This window comes from Fukomys damarensis, unplaced genomic scaffold, assembly GCF_012274545.1.
Source record: "Fukomys damarensis isolate Sample0158 unplaced genomic scaffold, DMR_v1.0_HiC HiC_scaffold_35, whole genome shotgun sequence".
Taxonomy (NCBI): Eukaryota; Metazoa; Chordata; class Mammalia; order Rodentia; family Bathyergidae; genus Fukomys; species Fukomys damarensis.
Genome location: NW_022900947.1, coordinates 3,392,165 through 3,403,559, shown reverse-complemented (window position 1 = coordinate 3,403,559; position 11,395 = coordinate 3,392,165). Strand labels below are relative to the sequence as shown.

General features: G+C 45.9%; 1 protein-coding gene across 2 annotated transcripts in view; it reads left to right on the top strand.

Moving 5' to 3' along the window:
- The first annotated feature begins 1,758 nt into the window (after window positions 1-1,758).
- Kiaa0232 (KIAA0232 ortholog) overlaps window positions 1,759-11,395 on the top strand; it is a 67,224-nt gene continuing 57,587 nt past the window's right edge. Inside the window, exon 1 of one of the 2 annotated variants that reach the window (XM_010641790.2) lies at window positions 1,759-1,781. The gene's annotated coding sequence lies outside the window, so the exon portion shown is untranslated. Of the gene's footprint in view, window positions 1,782-6,281; window positions 6,305-11,395 lie in introns of those variants that run through there. The other variant, XM_033758765.1, reaches the window with a different exon arrangement.

Genomic DNA, 11,395 nt, shown 5'->3' with positions numbered 1-11,395 from the left:
CTGTTTTTGCTTCTTTTTCCTTTACTTTCTTTCTTTTGTTTTGGTACTGGGGATTGAACTTGGGACCTTGTGCTTTTGAGGCAGGCAGGCATGTGGTAGAACCACTGGGTCCCTTTTTGAGACAGGGTCACACTATGTAGCTGAGACTGACCTGGAACTCACTTTGTAGCCCAGGCTGGTCTTGAACTCCCAGCGATCCTCCTGCCTCCAGCCCTTTTTTTTTTTTTTGACAGAGGGTCTTGCTATGTAGTTCAGACTGGCCTTGAACTCACTATGTAGCCCTGGGTGTCCTCCAATCCTCCAACGTGGGATCCTCCTGCCCTAAACTCCCCAGTGCTGGGATTATAGCGTGGGCCACCACACCCAGTAGGAAGCTCTCTCTTACCCCCAGAACTGGAGACAGTTCTGACCTACCCACATTTAGGTAGTTTTATTTACTTACCTGTGCTGATTTGCTTTTCTTTTTCTATTTGGCAGTGCCTTGTGCATGCTAGGCAAGCCCTAACTACCACTAAGTCTTACCCAGCTCTATTTTTGTTTCTTTAAAGTGTGTTTAGTGTGAAACTTTAGGGAAGCACCTTCAGTTTTTGTGGAGTTTAGGTACTATTGTATCTCTGATGGGACTTCACTTTGTGAAATGCAGTAAAACAAATCCCAAGCACACTGTAGGTAAGTCAGGAGTAAAAACAGTTTGTTCATCTGTCAGGCTCAATTGAACAAGGGATTTATTAGGAGTATTCTTTTTTTTCTTTTTTGGTACTGGGGTTTGAACCAGGGTCTTGCCACTGACCTACATCTGCAGCCCCTTTTATTTTTTGAGATAGGGTCTTGCTAAGTTGCCTAGACTGGCTTTCAATTTGGGGCCCTCCAATCTCAGCCTCCAAGGTTGCTGAATGCTAGATTCAGTAGGAATTTTTTATCTTTATTTAGGTAAAAGTGGCTGGAAATCTTTTTTTTTTTTTTTTTTAAACATTGCTTCTTTTTTTTTTTTGGTACCGGGGATTGAACTTGGGTCCTTGCGCTTGCAAGGCAGGCCACCGAACTGCTGAGCTAAATCCCCGGCCCCTGGAAATCTTGATGAAGTAGAAGGATGAAATTCTTAGAGGTAGCTACAGAAAATGGCAGGGTGAGGGCTGTGAACTAGGCCTGGTTAGCAGTCCTCCCCTCGTGGGCATTGTGTTAGAGACTTGAGGTAAAGATTCATGTAAGCCTCCTCATAGCCCTGTGAGAGGTGATTGTTTTAGTCACCTTTCCATTACTGTAGCAGATGCCTGGGATAATAAACTTAGAAGTGGCTTCTTTTGGCTATTTGGGAGGTTTTAGTCCATGGCCATTGGCCCTGTTTTTCTGGGTCTCCAATGAAGGAGCCATTCACAGAGGGAGTGTGTGATGAAAGAAAACCACTCACTTAATGGCTAGGAAACAAAAAAAAAAAAGGGGGCTGGAGTCCCATAACCACTGGCTCCCCTCTAGCCGCACCTCTTGAAGGTTGTACCACCTCTCTGTGGTGCCACACTGGGTCCAGGCTTTGGACCTTTGGGGACATTCAGGGTCTAAACTGTAGTAGTGCTACTGTCATCATTTTACAGACGAGGAAGTTGCAGCTCAGAAGTCTGGAAAACACCACCCTTTGTTCACAGACGACCTGCAGCACAAGCCAGGATACCCATCTACAACGTGCAGTCATGTTCCTTCCACTGCCCTGTTCTTCCTAGAGATTCATTCATTTACAATACATTTGTTGGCTGCCTACATACGGTGTGCTGGGCACAGATGCCCAGGTGAGTTAGACATGCAGATTTACTGGGGAAATTGCCTGGGAAGTGTAAAGGTGGGGGGGCCTTCCCAGTTCCACACTGGTCTGGTCCCTGAGAAAGGAGAGAAGGGAAGAAGGTTGGACACAAGCTCCTTAGACTTCAGCATGGTCAGGGAGCGTCTTTGCCAGGCTGACAGGGAGGTTGTGCATCCTGCAACAGAAAGGAAGATGGGACCCGTGCCCTCCCCTGATCCAGGCCTCGCAGGGGGCTTTCGGGGCCTGTGGCTTAGTGTCAATGCTGTGCAAGTTCTGAATGTACAGGGACAGCAGATTGCTGGCACTTCTCTGGAAGGCTGATCTGACCACAGCACCCCCACGGCTGCCACCTGGGGCACTTCCTGTCCTGGGGAGCGGCACTGCTAAGGAGTTGATGCCCATGCCAAGGGAAAATGAGTGTGGAAGGGAAGCAGAGCAGGAGATGGGCGTTTTATACAGGTGGACAGGGAGAGGCTGTGGTCAGACTACACTTGCGCGGGATTCCTGGAGGAATGAGAGTCCCAGCCGCTGGGCTACCTGAAGAGCAGAGCATTTCAGGGAGCGCGGGACAAGCAGAAGCTCCATTCTGGCTGCATGCACTGTGTAAGTAGAGCTAAGTGGCCTTTGTCAGACTGTAAGCAGAGATGGAGGAGTGGTTGGAACATGGAATTGCCCTTGGCTGACCTTGAGAAGGTCACAGCACGGGTGGTGGTGGTGAGAATCCAGAGTAGCTTCGTTGTAGTCACACGTTGGAGATGCCATGTGGATCCCTAGCTGCCTAGCAGCTTGTCGGCATCCGACGTCCGGCGTCAGGAGAGAAGCAGGGCAGTCACCACATGGAGGGTATTTACAGTCACAGCCCTGGAGGAGGTCAGCCAGCACTGCGCTGTTCGGGTGGCAGCCCGAACCACAGGAGGCTTTGGAACTTTGGCATGTGGTTAATCTGAACTGAGAGGTTGCTGCGTCGTACACACCAGATTCCGGAGGCTTACTGTGAAAATAAAGTAGCACGAGGTCCAAAGTTCGATCCCAGGTACCAAAAAAAAAGTAGCATGTCTCAGTAATGTTTTGCTTTAGTTATATTTGAAGTGATATTATTTTGGGTAGTTTGTGTTAAGTCAATGTTGTTAACATTAACTTCCCATTTCTTTGACATTGCTAGTAGAAAATGCAAACTCACCTCATTCTGCTCTTAGAGACACTGATGGAATAAGTGCACGTTCACAGAGGAGGCCAGTGACTGGGCTTGGGGCTTGGAGAGAGGAGGGGTGTGGTGCAGAGTGGGGAGAGAATCATGTCTGTGCACCCAGGATGTTGCTAGAGCTCTAAAACTTGGAAAAAGGAAAGCATCTGAGAGAAACTAGGCCTGAGTAATATGTTAGAGGAAATCGGTTACCCTGTAGACTTATATCAGCTGTGGAGGCGGTCTCTGCCAGAGGTGGTGAACCTATGGCGCACGTGCCATAGCCAGCCGTTTATTAGCATTAAAAACTGTAAAAGGTTCGCCATCACTTGTCTGTGCTTTTTTTTTTTTTTTTTTAAGTGCATTTCATTCAGCCTGTTGAGAGAAAACTCTACTGCAGCCTGTTTGGGCAGTTAGCCATGGAGTACAAAAGCACACACTTACAGAGTTCCAGCAATAATGCAGGAAGGTGGCTTTTGTGATCTTTAAACTGTGGTCACAGGGCTCTCCTTCACCTTGTCACTCTTTACTTGCCAAGCTGACATTTATCTCCCTCTCTTTGTCTGTTTATTTGTTTTGATTTTTTGAGACAGGGTCTCACTATGTAGTTGAGACTGACCTGAACTCACTATGTAGCCCAGGCTGGTCTTGAACTCATGGTGATCCTCCTGCCTCAGTCTCCTGAGCACTGGGATTGCACACTGTGATATGGTACCTTGCCAGACATTATGAGTTTCATTCTTCTATTTCCAAAAAATAAACCACTTGCACATGGAAGAATGTTTCTAATGTTTTCCCTCTGGGTGTGTAATAGGTGCCCATGGAAACTGAACCCCTCAGAGAGGCCCTTGCATGGGTTTCACCAGAACAGGCAGAAGATGACATTGATTTCAGGAAGGATCCAGCCGCACCATGCAGTTTGCCATTGACTAGAGCAGGGTCACAGTGGGTCTCCTCTCCTCTGGCCTGGGTTCTGGCCTGTGGGACTGCACAGTAGCTGCCAATTCAAACCTGTGCCTGGGAAGGTACAGCAGATTAAGGGAGGGTCTTGCTTAGTCCTTCAAAATCATACACAGGAAGGGCTCTGAGTTAAACACAGGACTATGGGATGAAAAGGCACAGCTTTGGATCTGAGGCAGCCGATGGGCCTGGTTTCACTCCATTGGACCCTGCATGCATGCCGAGGTGTTTCAGGCTGTAAGCTGGGGCTGGCTATGTGTTTGGGTGCTGTGGAAGCAGTGTCTGGTGTAAGTAGGTGCAAATGTGTTTCCTGCAGGAGTGAAGGGCGCAGGCACCTGGACAGCCCAGGCACAGGGAGAAGGGGTGTGCTTGTAGCAGAGCAGCCCAGGTCAGATGCTCAGCTCTGAGCTGGATGTGCTTCTGATGGTGACATGCCTCATTTCTGTCCCCTCCCAGCCCCACCCCAGCATACTTAGAAAGGTACAAGTTGTAGAAAAATATTGTTTCAGTGGGGTTAGGGAGATAGTTGTTGTATTTATTCCCTGAGACTAGTGTAATAAAGTTCCACAGATTGGTGGCTAATAGCAACAGCAGCTTATTTTCTGAGGGCCAGAAATCCAAAATGCAGGTGCTGACAGAATTGGTCTCCTGAAGGAGAGCCTGGTCCATGCCTTTCTCAAAGTTACTTTTTTTGTTGTTGAAGTACAAAACTTGACACCCACGAATTAACTCAGGAGAGGTTTCTTTGGCTCACAGTTTGCAGAGGTTTCAGCCTGTAGTTGGCTGGCTTCCAGGCAGGGTGGCACGGCGGAAGGGCCTGGCAGAGGAGGAGAATCGGCTCGTGGCATGGCGCCTGGAAGCAAGAGTGAGCAGTTGCAGGTGGAGGGGAGATGAACCCTTCTGGGCCAACCCCCAGTGACCCATGTCCTCCAACCAAGCTTCACCTCCAACATCACAGTTTAAACTGTCAGTGGACAAATCCAGTGATCCAGGCACCTCCCCAAAGCCCCACCTCCAGCTGGGCATGGTGCTACACACCTGTAATCCCAGGACTTGGGAGGCTGAGGCAGGAGGATCGCCAAGAGTTCCAGGCTAGCTTTGGCTACATTCTGAGTTCAAGTCCAGCCTACACTACAAAGCAAGACCCTGTCTGAAAAATAAGGCACCATCTATGAGTGTATGAGCCTTTGGTGGACATCTAGATAATAAACCATAGTTTACTGAAGGAAGGTCCTGGGCTTAGGGGTGCATTATCCCAGTCTCTGCCTAACTTTCTCTTATAAGGATGTCAGGTCATTGGATTAGGGTCCACGTAGTCTGGTTCAACCTTATTTTAATTTGTGCGTGCGCACAGCTCTCATTTTCGAGTAATGTTTATGGGTTACGATTTAGATGTACCTTTAATCCATAGAAGTTGCTAACGTTGGGGGTAAGCTGTCCATATTAACTCTTCATATTTATATCTTTTCTTCAAAACTGTCAGAAGAGTTAGTTAAAAATAAAAAGAATAAAACAACAAACAAAATCATTCTGTACTAGAAAATAGGCATTTGGTCACAAAGCCAGAGTGGTAAAAAGCATAGCCTAGGACTGTGTAACTGTTAGATGACTCCTGTAAAGATCAAGATTTGTTTTTGGTTTTTTTTGCAATACTAGGGATTGAACCAGAACCTTGCCATGCTAGGCAAATGCTCTACTACAGAGCTGAGCCAAGTCCAACCCTTTTTACATTTTATTTTGAGATCTCTCAAAATCACCCGGGCTGGTCTTGAACTTGCAGTTCTTCTACCTCAGCCTTCCAAGTAGCTGGGATGACAGGAATGTGCCATAGCACCTGGTAAGACTAAAATTTCTTTTTTTGCACACCTAATTTTTGTTTTGGGATTAGTTGGTTTTTATTTTACACATGTTTTATTTTCCTTTTGATACAGTCTGAATTCATATTTGAAAATTTGGGGAGAAAGGCTTTACCTCTTATACTTGTTGGAGCCTATAAATAAATCAAGCAGAGCTGGCAGAAATGTCACTTAGGAAAATTTGGGGGCATTTTCAGTCACTTCTGGAGATGCAGAGCTAGCTAGGTTGGAGCCCAGTGGTAAGGGTAGGCAGTGGACAGGAGAGGGAGAGTTCGCTCCTCTCAGCACCCTTGCTAACTGCCCACTGTGGGGAAGGGAGCAGGAGCTCAGACAGAAATACTGACAGGGTTCTGAATACTTACAGAACAGGATAATCAGTATTTTTCTCAGTGTGTAGAGCATTAGGTTGAGCAGCTGGCTCAACTTAGTCTCCTGTGTTTTGCCCCCGTTTCAGACCTACTCTTTCCAGAAGAGCTTCCTGTGGTCCCTGGCTACCTTAGCCTTGCAGGAGTGGTGAGTGGTGGTGTGGGCTGTGTTATGGGGTCTCAGTCCAGCCAGTCTGCCTGTCTCCAGTCCTCCCCCAGGAAGTAAGGCAGACGGGGACACTGCTGTGACATAGTAGCAGTGACAATTCAGGTGTAGAACAAGGTTGGTAAGTTGATGATGTACAGCTCTCAGAAGAGTGAGATTAGCTTTAAAATTTTTAATTTTTATTAGTACATTTTCAGCTTTTATGAGCCTTGCTGTTATAAACATGGGTTTGCATAGATCACTGTAACATGATGTCTTACCTCTTGGGGGAATGGCTGGGTCAAATGGAATTTCTAGTTTTAGTTTTTTGAGCAATCTCCATACTGATTTCTGTAGTGATTGTACTAGTTTACATTCTCACCAGCAAGGTAGAAAGGTTCCTTTTTCTCTGTAGCCTCAGCAGCATTTATTACGCTTGTTTGTGTGTTTGTTTGAGACAGGGTCACATTTTGCAAGTTAGGCTGGTCCTGAACTCACTAGGTAGCCCAGGCTGGCCTGGAATTTGCAGTGATCCTCCTGCCTCAGCCTCTGGAGGGTTGGGATTACAGGTGTGTGCTACCACACCCAGCAACCAACTATATATATATATATGGATTGAACTCAGGTCCTTGTGCTTGCAAGGCAGGCCACCAAACCGCTGAGCTAAATCCCCGGCCCAACTTTATATTTAACACGAGTAATTTGGAAGGTAATTTTTAGGTTTTGTGTTTGTGTAGTTAACTATTTGTCTTCCATTTTTACGTTTCTGACCCATGCCATGTATGTTTAGGTTGCCAGTCTGCCAACGATTCTTTCGCTCAGTTCAGAATAGAAATCACAAAAAAGCAGAGTACTGTTCGTAGTTTTTTTCCACCCTCAGTCTTAGTGTTACCAGCTCTGTCTTGGTCTCTCTTGCTCAATGTGAAATAGAAATTATGAAGGGGCATGCTAGCTCATCCATAGGAGGCTTTCTGAGGCTCGTGCATGGGATAGGATTTCACCCTGGCTTCCCGAGGACTCAGGGAGGAGAGTTACTTGCACAAATAGGTGGTATTAACAGCCTGTTCAGCTGTCACAAGTGGCCACAGGCCTTCTGCACACACCTTGTCATTCTTTGCTCTTGGCACCAGAATCTACACTTGACACGGGGGAGATCTCTTGATCCAAGTTGGGTCTGTTTGTGCTCAGCTCTGCAAAGATGCTGGAGATGCTAACTGCTTTCGTCCCAGGAAGATCATATATCGATCAAGATTGGATGTGTTCTGTCTGCATGCCAGGGTTGCAGAGAGATATGCAGGGTAGCCACCACCCCCTGAACCTGGTCATTGCTGGAAATAGTTCCTCATCAGTTCTTTGAAAGCAGCTAGCATTTGGTGGGATACCTTGGTGGAGGCTCCTCTCTGCTCTGTCTCTTTGTGTCACCTTTCCTTCCTGTGCAGTAACCTTGTAATGTAATAATACTTATGATTTTTTTTTTGAGATTAGGATTTCACAGTGCAGCCCAGGCAAGCCTCAAACTCATAGTGATCCTCCTGCCTCAGCCTCCCAAGTGTTGGAATTACAGGCATGGGCCACCATGTGGGGCAATTTATGGGCCACCATGTGGGGCAATTTATGATTTGAATGAATCATCAGTGAGGTGTTAAGAGTTTTGGCCTGTGTAGTACTCTACAGCAAGGTTCCTCAGGCCCCAGCCACAGATGTGCAGGTCTGTTAGGAGACAGACCAGACAGTGGTGGTGAGGGGTGGAGCTTCATCTGTATTCCCAGCCACAGCAAAACCAGTCCCTGGTGCCAGACAGCTGGGGGCTGCTGTCTGCAGGTAGTCACTGTAGTTTATTTGTTGAGAAGGGTAGGCTTTTTTTTTTTTTTTTTTGGTGGTGCTAGGGACCGGACCCAGGGCCTCACACATGCCAGGCATTGAGCTACATCCCTAGCCCTTTTTATTTTTTATTTTGAGATAAGAATCTTGCTGAGTTGCCTAGGCTGGCCCCAAATTTGTGATCTTCCTGCCTCAGCTTCCTGAGTAGCTGGGATTTCAGAGGTGTGCAACCATATCCAGCAGGAGAATGGTTTTAATTAGATTCCAATTTAAAGTGTTACACTTTTGCTGAGTATATTAATTTTTTATACTTTTTAAACTTTCATTAGTACATGTTTGCAGTATGCAATGATCGCATAAAACATTTCAGTTATTTTCCCTCTTCCCTGTACCTTCCCCTTTTATTTTTCCAACATGAGATTCATTTAAGACAATATAAAGTATCATATACAGATTAAACATCAGACTAATAGACCAAAGAACATATAAAAGATATTGCTGAGTATTTTAAATATATATTTGGGAATGTTACATTGTTCACTTTAAAATATTTGTATTTTGGCTTTTGAGGGATATATGTACTTCATCTGTGGAGAGTTTGATAAGATAAATGAACATCAGCACTGACTCTGGCTTGTAAGGTTGTGGGGAATCTCTGTGTTGTCCCGAGTCAAGGGGGCCCCAGAGTGCAGTTAAACTTGGTGGTGTTTCTGAATTTCTCAGCAGCTGCACCTCACCCTGCTGTGCCGAGCTTGCTCTGTCCTGACTGTGGAGCCCCTGGCCAGCTGCTCCCTCCCTAGTGGAGGCTGCCATGCCATCGTGTTCAGATGCTCTGGACCCACTGAAATGATTGCTTTATGAAGCATAAGGAAATGTGCCCTGTGCACAGAGAGTGTGCTCTGTGACTAGGACGGCAGAGATGAAGTGGGCGCTTTCACAGTCCCAGGAATATCACAGATCACCAGCGAGCCACCAGCAGGCAGGGGAGGGGCTGCTCAGGTTCTCCCACAGCCCTCTGACAGACCGGCCAAATCAGCGCCTTGATCTTGAGCTCCAGAGTCAGAAGCAACTCATTTGCTGTTGATTAAGCCTCTCTATTTGTAGGATTTTGTTAGTGGCTAACTAATTATGGCTAATATGCCATAATTTACTCACACTTAGTTTTTATTTATTTATTTATTTATTTATTTTGGAGAGAATCTCACTATGTAGTCTAGGCTGGCCTTGATCTCACTATGTAGCCCAGGCTGGCCTCAAACCCAGGGCAATCCTCCTGCCTCAGCTTTCTGAGTGCCAGGATTACAAGCGTGCACCACCATGCCCAGCTGCATTTTACTTTGTATTAACCTGTAATAATTGTATATGTCAGTAGGTTCCCTGTAATATTTCAGTACATGCACGCAACATGAACTGATCTCTCTCCCTCCACACCTCTGTAAGAATTACTGTTCTACATTGAGGTCCACTTCTTTTCAACTTCTGTGTATAAAAAAGAACATGTGCTACTTGTCTTTTACATCCAACTTGGAAGGAAGGAGTGGGAACCAGCCTTCGAGTTTATCCTGGGGGTGGGGTGGGGGTGGGGATGAAAGACAGAAGACACAAAGGTAAATTGGAATGAGGGGGCCGTGGAGCTCTTTGACTCTAGTGGACAAAGAGCTCTGAGTGTTTGGCTCACCTGGCTTTTATTCACTTAGACACAGGAAGGAATAATTAGGTTAACACAAGGTTCGTCTCCCTCTTGTTATCTATCGCATGTACCCAGGTAAACATCCAGATCTCAGCTGTATTGCTTCTTCTCTGAAACTTGCCTGTGCTAGCATGCCTGCACAAAGCCAAAGGACATGCAGCTTGCTGTTTTTCTCTTTTATGCTTGCAGAGGAGGTCAGTTAGGCCTGGACCTCATTATCTGGTCTCCTACAGGAAGGAAGGGGAGGAAGGCTGGAGGCTGGTTTTGGTGGCTGTGCGTGCCTCCTCAGCGTGGTACTGCACACACAGTCATAGGTGGTGTGTGCTGGGGACCCTGTCCTGTAGCGATTCCAATGGCCGGTTGAGAGGGAAGACCACCAGGGAGCCCCAAAGTGTGCATTCACTGATGATCAGCTGGGGTGAGGCATGCCTGGGAGCAAATGTGGAAGTTTCTGATACATATGAAAAAGGAGTACTGATTGATTTGCTGGGAATCATGGTACAGTTTATGCCAGTTAACTGAAGGAAAGAAAAGAGGGATACACTTATGGATCTTACTCCTAAATTACAGCTTCTGTTCACCTTTTTAGTCTTGGAAAATTCAAGCTCCAAGGACCTCAGGTGATCTTCTTGCTTATAACGTGGGCCTTGGGGAAGATGTTGCTGTTGGAAGACTGTATTTCCCAGTGTGTTTCTAGGAAGCAGAGGCAGAAGCAGAAGAAGATGAGCAAATGAATGTCCACTTACTTAATTTCTTTCTTGGAGGTCCCAGGTGCGCATCATTCCTCAAAGTCTTGATCAAACCCCTTGATGCTTATGCAAAAAGGAGAAATCCATCACAGTACATTTCGTGTAACCAATTGTCTTTTAAATGCTGGTACTATTTCTTTAAGTAGCTTCCTAGGAACAAAAGAATTACCATTTACGATAAGAGCCAGCCACATCTAAAGACTTGAGTTAGTGTTTGAAGCATAAGATTATTGGATGAAAGACAAGAACATGTACTTTGATCCTATACTAAGTTCTTCAGTGTTTATCTTTTGGTACAATCAAATAGGGATTTTCATTTAGACCCTTTAAAATTCTTTCTTTTTTTAATCTTTTGCCTAGGTTTGTGAAATTGGATTCCACTCTCACTGTTAAAATTCTTAACTAGTATAATATGGGTCAGTGAATCCATAATCTTTTATATTGAGTTAGATACTGTTCTCTTTTCATTTTGTTTTGTTTTTGTTTTTTTGAGACAAGGTCTTGCTCTTTAGCTCAGGCTGGTTTTGAACTCACTGTGTAGGCCAGGCTGGCCTCCAACTCATGATAGTTCTCCTACCTCAGCCTCCCAAGTGCTGGGAGTACAGGTATCTGTCACCACAGCTGGCTTGATGAAATTACCTCTTACTGGCAGATATTTATTTTATTTTATTTGGTTTTTTGAGACGGTCTCATTATGTAGTTGAGACTGACCTGGAACTCATTATGTAGCCCAGGCTGGTCTCGAATTTACAGCAATCCTCCTGTCTTGGCTCCCAAGTGCTGGGATTACAGGCGTGCACTACCACACCTAGCTATTGGCAGATATATCTATAT